The sequence below is a fragment of the Alligator sinensis genome, unplaced genomic scaffold, assembly GCF_000455745.1.
Source record: "Alligator sinensis unplaced genomic scaffold, ASM45574v1 scaffold315_1, whole genome shotgun sequence".
Lineage (NCBI taxonomy): Eukaryota > Metazoa > Chordata > Crocodylia > Alligatoridae > Alligator > Alligator sinensis.
This window is the reverse complement of record NW_005842395.1, coordinates 967342-980528: the sequence shown is the minus strand read 5'-3', so window position 1 is coordinate 980528 and position 13187 is coordinate 967342.

The following is a 13187-nucleotide window of genomic DNA, read 5'->3' as shown; positions in this document are numbered from 1 at the left end:
TTCAAAATGAAATTATAGATGTTTGTGTCGGAAGCAATCATCGAGTCCAACCTCCTCCCCTGGGCAGGAAAGAGCGTTGGGGTTAAATGACCCCAGCCAGGTTCATGTCTAGCCTCCTCTTAAAAACCCCCAATGTAGGGGGAGAACACCATCTCCCTTGGAAGCCCATTCCAGATTCTGGCAACCCTTACCATAAAGAAGTTCTTCCTGATGTTTAACCTAAATCTGCTCTCCGTCACTTGTGGTCATTGTTCCTAGTTACTCCAAGGGGTGGTCTGGGGTGGTCCAAGGAATAGGAGCATCTCCTATTCCTTGCTCCCTTCCACTCCACCCCTTGCACCTCCAATGAATTTGTAGGCAGCCACAAGATCCCCTCTCAGCCTTCTCTTGTGGAGGCTAAAGAAATCCAGGGCCCTCAATCTCTCCTCACAGGGCTTTGCCTGCAGGCCCTTAACCATATGAATAGCCCTCTTCTGAACCCTCCTGAGGCTGTCCACCTCTCTCTTGAATTGTGGCACTCAAAACTGGATGCAGTATTCAACTTTGGCCAGACTAATGCCACATAGAGGGAAAGTATCACCTCCCTGGACCTGTTTGTCATGCACCTGCTAATGCATGATAAAGTGCACTTAGCTTTACTGATCGCTTCGTCACATTGACTCTGGTTCATCTTGGTGTCAACAATGACTCCAAGATCTCTTTCCACTGTTGTGCTGCTGAGAAGGTACTTTCCCAGCCTGTAAGCATGCTGGTGATTCCTGTAAGTGTGCTGGTGATTAATGCAATTTCATGAGAATTTGGTTTAATTAAAATTGAATTTTTTGACAGGAAAATTGTTCAATAAATATTTTCTATCCAGCTCTCATTATAATGTATATCCACTAGTTTTCTCAATTAAAGTTGCACAACCAATCCAAATTCTGGCATTTCTTAATTTTTGAGATCTTGACTTTTCACCCTTCATATGATTTTTCACACAGATTTTTTCAGGTGTTATTTCCAAGGTTTTGTTTGTTTGTTTTAAAAATAATGTGAATAATAATAATAATAATAAACTCCACCATAGTATCATTCAGACACTCATATGGATCATCATCAGGATTAGAAGCTTTAGATTACATTCCCAAACTGTTTAGACTGAAAGCACCCCCAAGAAAACTCCAGCTCTTTAAAGTCTTATATTTTTACTACAGAAAAATAATATAGCACTTTTGCCTGTGGCAAAGAACACAGAACATCTACAATTATGGATTTCTATTTGAAATCGATGGATTTATCTTTTGAACCACGTTTGCAAATCTAAAAGTGTTAATGTGTGGCACCCTGCAACACCCTTGAAAAGATACCAAGGCACCCCAGGGACAATGGCACCCTGGTTGAAAATCATTGCTTTAGATGCACAGTACAGATCTCTACTACTCAAAGTAGAAGAATTAATGAGAGCAATATCTGACTGTAATTTTCTGTGTAAACAAGCACCAGATATTTGTTGGCAGCAAGGAATTGGTGAGACTGAAAAACTGGGATTCAGTTCCAGTCTCTGAAGGGGAGTGTGCTAACATAGACAGAGAGCCAAGCAGGAAACCTGCACCTTTGTCTTATGCCAATTTCTTTTTTCCCCCGTCACTCTTTTATTCCCTATCTCCTTGCTTAGCCAATACGAACCATCATCAGCCTACAGTGCTTTACCCAGCCGTTCCTAGTCTTATCTCCTAAAATCCCAGCCTCACCTCTCCAGGCTCTTTGTTTTAGTATAATTCCAGTGAACAATCTCTAGGCACAGCTGTTGTGCCTATCATCTTTGAATCAGACAGCTTTCCCCATTTGCTCTGCTTTTGCCCCAGCAAGAATGTGGGGAAGGATTTGCAAAAAGGATGTAGTTCATTGCAAGTATGGGAGAGACATCTTCCCTGCACTCAATTCTACAGTCTAGCCTCACAGCAATCATCTCTCTTCAGCCTTGACTGGAACAAATGCAGAATGGACAAACCCTTTGGGGAATTTAACTGCCATGTTTTAGGAAGTCTCAACTAAGCACGGGTGCACTGCCCTCACTCACAGCATCATTGAACCTGCTCTTACTTCAAAAGTTTCCAATTATTATTTTTGGGCCAAATCTTAAGGTTTCTAGTCAAATGGTTTTCTCCCTTCCACAACTGACACTTAGGCTATGTGCAGATGTTACACTTATTTTGCATTAAATGTTCAGAAAGTGCTTTACAGCTGTAACAGAACAGAGGTTCACAGCACATAGGGTCTTTATACATGTGCTCTGAGACTTGGGGGGAGAGGCATTAATTAGAGTGGAACCGAGAGCCCAGAGCATTAATTAAAGTGCCCAGAGCATCTCATGTATCAGCATCCCCCTGCTTAAAAATGGTGGCAGGGGCACTTTAACTATAGCTCATCAAACGAGCTATAGTTAAAGCACCCCCGCTGCCATTTTTAAGTGTGGGGATACTGATACATGAGATGCTGGAGTCTGTTGGAGCACAGTAATTACCGTGCTCCAGCAGACTCGATTAATCTCGATTAATCTTGAATGCTCTGACATGCTGTGATTACAGTGCATCGTAGCAGCCTTGCTACTCATGTATAGACATCCATAAAGCTCTGTAAAAATGTCAGATCCCTCTCTAGGGCACAGACAGAATAATTTTCACCTGATCTGGCCACAGAAAGTGGTCTATAGCCATGACTATACACAAGTGCATGGCTGCAGACCACTTCAAAAATGGCCAACTGGGAGAAAATCGGAACCTCCATTACATGAGGGGTCAGATGAAGGCATTTCAAAATATGGCATTTTAGTATCTTCTGTCTGTGCTGCCTCTGTTTTTGCATAATATAGCTTTCCTTCTGTGTTTGTTTTAAATGAAGAGCTCAGCAATGTTTTGCTAAAATAATATTTTTAGGTAAGCATAGATCAGGCTTGTGAGAATGAATAACTGGGTATCTAGAGCAGCAATGATTTAGATATACATGAATCTCAAACTCTCATTCTGAGCTGTAATAACTAGTCATAGAACTGGGATGATGAGGTCATTTTAAATTTCTAGGTATACCCAAGAATAATAAGTTAGTTAAATGCAAATTATAATAAGTACATTTCATACTGAATCTGACAATGAAGTATCCAGTCCAGAATTCTTCCTGAGCTTTTATAAAATACCCTTACACAATAGTATACTGTATCAAGAGAAGTTCCTACTTGAATCCAGCTGATGATCATCAGTGTATGCCGAAAACCCAAGTACCGATAATCACTGTAATTTTATTATGTTAGGGTACATGTAGATGTTTGGTGGTGTTGGTAGTCATGCTGGGGACCTGGTGTAAGTAACTTGTGGTGGGATCAGGGAGGCTAGCAGGTCCATGGAGAAGGGAGTTAGAGGCATTGGAGTGGGGCAGACAGATCTGTGAAGGTAGGGTGTGGGGGAGGTTGGTGGGTCTGCAGGGGAGAGATGATCCTTCTGGGGCTGGGGAGTATTGGGGAGCTAAAAATAGATTGATGGAAGCACATCCCTGGGGCTGGGGTGAAGGGCTGGGCTTTCCCAGGCCTGTGGCTGTGCTCCAAACATGTGCAGATGTTCACTACACTGGGATAAATCATTCCCAATCTAAATTATTTCATCTCCTCAGGTGAACAAATTTAGAGTGGGCCTGCTATTTTTGCTATGTGCTTGTACTTTGTGTTTCTCAGTTTTGACAGCTAAAATCAAAGTACCAAGTTTTCATAGTTTCATAGTTTCATAGTTTTAGGGTCGGAAGGGACCTAATAGATCTTCTAGCCCGACCCCCCCGCCAGGGCGGGAGAACAACAAAAGAACCCTAAACAAAAAACGGGACTCAAATGAGTCCAGCCAGGTAGGTATCCAGCCTCTTCTTAAAGATCCCCAGGGTAAGGGCCAGCACCACCTCCCTTGGAAGTTGGTTCCAGCTCCTAGCCGCCCTAACTGTGAAGTAGTTTTTTCGGATGTCCAATCTGTACCTCCTCTCCATCAACTTGTGCCCATTACTCCTTGTTATGCCAGCGGGGGCTAGGGGAAACAGCGTCTCCCCCAAACCCTTCTGGTTCCCCCTAGTGAGTTTATAGACGGTCACCAGGTCCCCCCTCAGCCTTCTCTTGTGGAGGCTGAATAGGTTCAGGTCCCGCAGTCTCTCACTGTAGGGTCTGCCCTGTTGTCCCCGGATCATGTGGGTGGCCCTCCTCTGGACCCTCTCCATGTTGTCCACATCCCTCCTGAAATGGGGCGCACAGAACTGGACACAATACTCCAGCTGCGGCCTGACCAGCGTCGCATAGAGGGGGAGGATCACCTCCCTGGCTCTACTCGAGATGCACCTGTGGATGCACGACAAGGTCCGGTTAGCCCTGCCAACCATGACCTCGCATTGTCGGCCCATGTTCATCTTGGAGTCAATAATGACACCAAGATCCCTTTCCGCCTCCGTGCTCTCAAGTAGGGAGTTCCCCATCGTATAAGTGTGCTGCTGGTTCCTACTACCCAAGTGCAGCACCCTGCACTTGTCCGTATTGAAACGCATCCTGTTCCTGTTTGCCCACCCCTGTAACCTATCCAGATCCTTCTGCAATCTCTCTCTCCCTGCTAGTGTGCTCACCTCCCCCCAAATTTTATCTTGGTTCACATACAAGTGCTAATTACATTTAGATTCTCTTGTCTGAAGAAACAAGTGTGGATAATGCAATAGACTGGGACTGAAGAGACCTAACCTTTCCCACTAAATTGCTGTATGGTACTTCTTTACGCCTCTTGTTTCCTTTCCACCTTGCCCCTCTCGTCTGTTTAGATTACTAGCTCTTTTTTATGCATTTATAAAGTGCCTGTTGCAACAGTCTCAGCTGGAACTTCTGGGTAGTACTACAATAAATACTGTAATTCTGTGGAGTAGCTGAGGTTTGCACCCTAGCTCATCTAACAGTAGCTTGTTCATGCAGCCATACCCTTCAATTCTGTAAAAGACCTAAAGGTGGGACAAATGTGACTTTGTGCAATTTTTATACTTATTTGTTGAAAACAAAACAAAACAAAAACACTACTTCATTTGATCCATTATAAATCTGTTGTTTATTAATATAGCAGAATGCCTGCCTACTCTTGCCTGATGGGTAACAGGCACCCAACTATCACTGTGTAAATCATTTGGCCCATAAAGCTCCCTGTTGTGGGTCTCAAATTGAACCTGCATGCCAGACGAAGTGCAAGTTAGACCAGCCCCATGTGCTACATGCAGTACACAGACAAGCTCCAGCCCCATGCTCTGCATGCAGCTTGCATTAGATCTCCTCACCGCAGACCTAGAGTCAAAGCATGCACTGCATGTGGTGTATAGGGCTGGTCCAGGGTGCAGGCTGCATTCAGCACCAGGGTGGGGGGCAGTGCAGGGCACACGCTACATGCAGCACGTAGCATGAGGAGCCAGTCTGTGGTGTGCATTGCATTCAGTGCCTGCACTAGACTGGCTTTGCACATGGAGCTGATCTGTGGGTCCCATTTGCCTCCCAGACTATCCCTATGCCCTACATCTGGCCTGAGGGGCCTGATGAGTTTGATTCCTCTGGTGTAAATTGTTCAGAGCCTCATAGTCTTTTTTTTTTTTTTTACTCCTGGTACTCCTTGAGTATTCCTGGTCTTTTTTACTGAAACTTTAAGAAGTGTAAAGGTCTGTCTATACCTGTACTGCTCAACCTTTTGGCTTCAGGCCAAATAAATGGTGCACCCATCTATGGACTGGATTGGGCCCTAGGCCATGATACCACCCTCTCCCTGCCCAACATGCTGGAACTGGGCCTTGGGATCTGGTAACACCCCCTTCCAGTCCTCCACATACTGTGATTGGGTCCTGGGCCCCACCACAGTTCCCTCCCAGCCCCTGCACATTGACAGACCCCATGGGCTTGGCACTGCCCTGGCCTGGCCCTGTATGCTGGGATCAAGTGCCGGATCCAGAGCACAGGCCCCAGCGCACCCCTGGGCCAGAGATTTTTCAACAGGGGAGCGTTGGCATTGCTTCCCTGCTGACAGATTTATGGACCTGTGGGGAGCCCCACGGGCCTGGATCTGAGACACATGCCAGAAGTTGGGCACTCCTGATCTAGAAAATGTACCAGTGGTCATTTCTGTTACCTACCACATATATACATTTGCAAGCTACATACTTTTTATGAGGTTATTTATTTTCTATTAAGGAAACGGCACAATTGTGCTGGATTTTCAGTTTTGCCAAGAGAATCATGTAGTTGGCAAACCCAAGTTTCTTTTTAAATTTCTGTCCAATATAACAATTTTGTCCTTTGTATGATTATCTTCGCACACAATGATCTAGGGTTGCCTACCAGCCTACTAAAGATCTGTCATCATTCTGTAATGAAATTTAAGACGTGAGTGACAGGTCTTAGTATCCTAGAGTATGCTAGGGCAATTTCTCTCAGAAGTCCATTAGAATCAGGATCTGAGACTAAATATCAATGAGAGTATGGGCGTGTCTACACTGCAAATTGTAGCAAGAGCAGAGATACCAGGAAAGCTTGAAATGAGCTAATCCAGGTATTGGTAGCAGTCTAGCAACACAGAATTCTGCCTGGTCAATTTTAACCTGCTGAAACAGTGATTAAAACTTCATGATGCCATAGCTGGTGTCTGAGTTAGCTCGTTTAAAGCTGACTCTGGTATCTCTACTCTCCACAGCGATATGCAGTATGCACAGACTGTTGGCCTCCTTAGTTATCTTTAGATAATTAAAATGTTACCCTTAGGCTTCTAAGTGGCATGTATTGAAATTTTTACACAGAATTAAGACCTGGCTTTTATTATCTACACACAAATACAAATATCAGACATATAGATAAAGGTTCCTTTTACACTTACGCAGATTCTAAAGCATGCATGCTCTTCTAAGTATAGATGGCTAGTAGAAAAATGTTATCAGATATTCATGCACCTATATTACCTTCAAGCACATTACTTTTAAAAAGTATAGTACTTTTTGGAATATTCATAGCATTTAAAAGGAAACAATAAACCTGTAAACACCTACGGGCACCAACAAAATTTTATTACAGAATATCTGCACCATTTCTTTTGAGTAATGAACCTTGTATCTATTATTACAACTTATACTACCTAAGCATTATGAATATATTTCTGTATAAATGAAACTCTCTCATTTTGAACGGAAAAATAAATGAACTGAGAAATAAGCTAAGGTGCCTACCATCACACATGTAGTTAGAGTACACATTCAGTGATGGTGGTAGTTTTATGGCAGACTAACAAGATCCCGCAATGCATACGCCTAATGCATTCAGCATTAAGTGCTTTGAATCTGGAAAACTTCCCAGTTTATACATCTGCCCTTCTAGTTGCACTGTGGAGGATGAAACTAGAGAGAAGACAATAAAAGAAAAGACTGGAGAGCTACCTCTAAGTAATCATACGAATATCATTTTAATAAGAATAAAAGCACAACAGCTTGCAGCTTCTAATAAACTGGGAAGAGATGATTCATAATGATGCATTTCAATACCAGTTAAATACTGTCTACCCAACCTCAGGGATTACTTTACTGTAACTTCTGATTTTGACTGCTCTTTCTCCATTTCACCTTTAAACAACAATTTATATATTTTACCCTTTCAAGTCAGGCATGTCAGTTAATTATATGACTTGATCTGCATTCCAATTGGTGAAGAACTGGTGGTGGGTATAAGAGGCAATGGAGCATAGCAACTCTACAAAGTAAATGCAGTAGAACAAGCAATAACTATATACAGTGTATCTTAATACCTTTCTGAAATATAGTCTAGTTTTTGTATCTTAAATATCACCTTAACAAACCACAGAAATATTAAACTATGGAAAAGAAAGGAAAAGAAAACAAAAGGAAAAAAAGTAGAAAAGGAAAAGAAAAGAAAATAGAAAGAAAAAGACTGTTTTTTCCTAACTATTACTCTTCACCCTGCTTGCAGATTACCTTGAAAAATATGTTTTGCCTAAACAAACTGATTTATTTTTCTTTTTGCGGATCAGAACTCAAGATGGGGGTTTCTCTAGGATCCAAAAGAGACAGTTTTGATATACATAAAAATGATATCAGCAACTTAGTTTATTTTGCATTTTGTTTTCCAGTATCATTAACCAGTTATCTAGAACTGGATGCTTTCAGAAACCTTAGTTCTGAATTAGACTTCCAAATCTCAAAATGTGATGATCATATAGAAAATATTCATAATGGTCAGGTACAGACACACACTGGTATAAGTGACTGGAAACTGGACTATACCTGTAACAGAACAGAAGTGTGGCACACACACACTGGTTTAAAAGTGGCAGAACCTGGTCTAAGATCTGCCCCTCCTCCTCCACCAATGGCTAAATATGTGGTCTGTTCACTACTGATCAAAACTACGCCACTTACATAAAACTGTGCAACTTAGATTGATTCCTCCTTGAGCTTTTTGAGTGTCTGTACCTATCTATACAGGCTTAAGTATTTTTCTTTGGAAAAATATTTGAGTTTCTTATTAGTCCAGTGTGACAGATTGGCAAAGGCTATTACCCTTGTCTGATTACTTATGTCTCCCTACCACACTGATCTTTTAAGATTTTTTTCAAGAGGTCAGTTTAGAACTGGGTAAGTAACAAACTTCAACTACTTCCATCTGCCACTATCCTCAGAAAGATAGCCCATCTGAATGACACATCATTATTCATAAGTAGTTTAAGTACTTTATTGTGAGAGTCTCATTCATACTTTTAGAAGCGCATTAAATAATATTGAATTGTGAAACATATAGAAAGAAGCATAGTGTGTAGAAGTTAACCTATCTAAATAAGTAAGCACTGCATAACCCTCTCTAACATTTAAAAGTTGGCAAGCTTTGTCTAACTATGGTAAAAGACATTCATAGATTGACATAAAAAATCATCTGTTTCTCCTATTGCCTGCCACAATATCATACAAGCTGAATTTTCAGGAGTTAACACTATATGTGCCTTGTATAACATGATCTAAAAAAATGAAAGTTTTTAGGGCACAATTACAGTTTCTTATGGACATGCGTTGGCTAAAGAAGAGAAGTGTGTCAGTTCTTATTAGGATAAAAGTGACGGTTAAATGCCCAGAACAGCACCTAAATGCTAAGGTAATGGGTGTTATGTAAATGCAGATAGACACTTCTAACTAAAGGCAACTAAACCGTAAATTTCTCAGGACTTGTAGCATGTTTTCATTAAAAATACTACACATATAAATATCTTGAAAGATCTTTATTTAACAGTTCCGGGATCTGATCCTATATTCATGTAAAGTCCCTTGTAGTACTGGAACACCAACTGCCTTGCTACCATGGGAGAAGAACGTTAATTGGGAGCAGCTCTGGACCTCTAATGTAGTTAAACGAAACTACAAATGAAACTCCTATACCTCTAAATTGGGGTAAAAAATCTTTATTTTGCCCAGTGAAAAGTGATCTGAATTGGAAAATTTGTTTTATGACTGCAAAATTTAAGGGATTCTGTTGGATATTGTGAGAAAATTGGTGAAACTACACTGAAAACAACCTATGTACATCACTATACAAAACCAGAAAATTTCCACTTCGTCAGCTGTAAGATGGAACTGAAATCAAGTTGTGGGGAAGAGATGACTTCATCTGACCAATGAACAGATCAGGATCAGTTACTCACACCTAAATATATTAAACAAAGAAAGTGTTGGAGTGTTGTTGTAGCCGTGTTGGTCCTGGAAATGCACTAGGGCCAAGGATTTTTGTGATAGCTCTTATTAGACCAACTGTAAAGTTAGAGGAATTGTTGGGAGCGCTTTCAGATATCAAATGCTCTTCCTCAGAGGTACTTGATGCCTGAAAACTTGTCTAACTCCTCTCCCAATGATACAGTTGGCCCAATAAAATATATCACAAAAGTCCTTGCACCTTAAATAAAGAAACAAATTAATTAATTATAATTCAATCACAATGCCTCTTTAAGGGCTTAGCTTGTAAATGCTGAATGCCCTAAACTCCCGAACATGACAATGGCAATTGATGGTACTTGGTATTCTGAAGGACTATGAAATGCTTTGAAAAACACTAAAGTCCAGGTGTTAAATTTAAGCTAATTCTAAGCTAATACCTGGAAATGCATATAATACATTGGAATGTTCCATGTTACCATTACATTACTCTCATTAGAAACTGAATTTGCAGTATGTTAAGCTCATAGTAAAGAGCCTTGGTTCCTGCGTGCCTTATAGTTTGCAAAACTCCTGCCCCCAAGTTTAACTCATTCAAGACTTAGATTTACCTTATATTAACATGAGATGACATTATGACTTCTCTATCCAGTGGTTTTCCCCTAGAGAGTGTCTTTCCATACCTCTTGGGGAAAGAAGAAGTAAGGCATTTCATTCTTGCCATCTCATCCCTAGGCCCTGCATTACAGCTAACCCTTCCTTTTCCAGTCAATTAGAACTGAAGCCCTCCTCTCTTTTCAACATATCATCAGTGAAGGCATCACTGCAGATTAATACAAGGCAGTCTCTTTACTAGAGGTTGAGTTCTTTGCTGTTATACTGCTTCCAGGCTCTGTTGGCCCAGAGAATCAGAGACAGAATGAAGAAATCAGATCACTCTCCCTTTGAAACAGTATCATTGATGTTGATCAAAATAATGATCTTTACAACTAATGTGAGAAAGCTACAGATTCAGTTTAATAATACAGGCACCATAAATCAACACTTGATAATGGTATCTAAGTACTATATTTTGAGTAGAGAAACCATGAATCAACTAAGAGATTAATAAATAAGTTCTTCAGGTATAAGCATGAAGGCACCCTTTTGATATGACCTTTGCATCACTACAAAATGTCAATTATACACTTGGAAATGTTATTGTAGCAATTAATTCCTTTTCCTTATATAAATCTAATATATAGGTAGGTACCTGTTCTCCAAAACAGTAATTCAGAACACTTCAAACCAGAAATCCCAACTTTGACTTATTTTTTTTGCAATACTGTTTATATTTTAAGTGGGTTTGTGAAATATAAATAGACTATGCGTGTGTAGATCTACTGCATTCCAAATAGAATATAAATATAGATTGAAATTACCAAGTTTTCTGCAAAGGTATAATTTTCTTTTCAGTTATGTTAATGAAAAGAAAAAGAATTGTAGAAAGAGGTTTGTGAGGGTCCTGTGTTGAGCAGTGCAGTGTGCCTGAGAGGATGACTTTAAAATACTCCATAGCTTGTTTACGGTTCAGTTTTAACAACACTCGGCAAGCTTGCTAGTTACTTTCTCTACACTGTAAATACAAAGCAGTAGATGTGTGAGAGTCATTTACTGTATCTGTATTGCTGCTGCTACTGTTGCTAATGTATGATGTAAATGATTTAACAATTACTATCAACATTAGGGCCTTAGGGAGCAGTTGTCTAACATGTTTCCCTCCGTCGATAGGCATCTATCCTCCTATTGATGCATGGGGAGCTTTAACCAGATGCGACATGTCCCCTCACTGATACTGATAATGTTGCTTACCTGTAGAAAATCTCACATGTATCACCTGGAAAATAAACCCCTTAAATTACTGAGATAATTCTTATGCAGTTATGAAGCCTCAATTGACTAGTGCAGTCTACCTCATGGACCATGGAAAAATATTTTTTATTTTCCTATGTCGCTGAATGTTTCTTCCCTTCTGCTACTATTATTTCTTAACTCTTAAAAGAATTTTGGGAAGCAGGGGATGTATCTACACATGTGCTTTACTGTGGAGTTGACTAGCTCTGCAGTAAAGTGCTACTGTCTACACGGATGTAGGTTGTGCACTGTTATTAGAGTGCAGTAAATTAATTAACTCTGCCATAGGATAATACCACTGGGCCATGAGAGTGCTAAAGTGCAGGGGCTGCCTGATGCCTAGTCTCACACTTTAGCACCCTCATGCCCCAGTCAGACTCTCCACCTCCAACGCTGCCAGTCAGAGCATGGGCACCAACTTTTATTTTTGCCAGGGGTGGGGAGGGCCTATGATGATGGACATATGGGAAGTTTTACACATTTCAGGTGATAGCCCTTTTCCTGAGGAGGGCAGGGCCCTCAGGCTCCCATGTACTTGGCACCTTTGACCCAGAACCGGGGGCTGAACCCCGAAGCCCCCTGCAAAACTGGGGCTGCTCAAACTGCTGTGGCCCCAGGTGCATGTGCAGATGCTACACCTGGGAGCAGCTAACTCCAGTGGAAACTGTGCTGGAGTTTATCAGGTTGCTTTAATGGCACATACAGACGCTCCCATGGTACGTGAAGCATCATACATAACCTAGGCTATACTGTAAACCAACGCAATTATTTCTCAGATGCTTCAAAAATATCACTGTTTTGTTTTTTTCCTACCTGTTATGTTGCCTGCAAATACTCTCCCTTCCCCCTGGTGATAAAGTGTTAGTTAGAGGTAACTAATATTTTATAATAAATGTGAGTTGTTAAATAGCATCAAATCTAGAATGAATTGTTCTGTGTGCAGGCCGGGAGCGGTCCGAGGCCCTCGGGGGCGCGCAGTGGGCTGTGGCCAGCAGCCCTGGCACGCGGGTCGGGGAATGCAGGCCGGCGGACTAGAATTAGGCACGGACGCTTAGCGGTTGATTAAAGATTATTTTACTTACACCGTAAATGGTCGCGGTGCAGGCAGGAAAACTTGCTTGAGTTGCAGTTACAGACAGGAAAGAAGAAAAGCGGACAAGAGTTCCTTCCACGCGAACTCTAGCCCAATCCAGTTGAAGGCTCTAAAAATGTGAGTCCGTTGTGTCAACCGAAGAAAACAACTCAGAGAAGAGCTCTGGATACACTCAACGAAGTTTGCTAGGCTCCGTGGAACTTGCGCACAGGGAAGGGGTTCATCGAGGGATTGTTCGGAAACAGGGAGAGGCCAGAGGTTGATCAGACCCCTATAGCCTTCTTAAGGCACGCGCTGGGTTCGATAGGCTCTGCAGCGCTTAGAGTTCTTCACAAGACGTGAAGCCCTCCTCCTCCAGATGGTTGTGGAGTCCTCCCTTGCGGGGTTCTCCTCGGAGTTCTCCAACTTGGGCGGAAACCGCTCAAGCCTCTTATACGGCTAGCAAGCCAATCGCTAGCCGCCACGTGGGGATAATTTATGACCG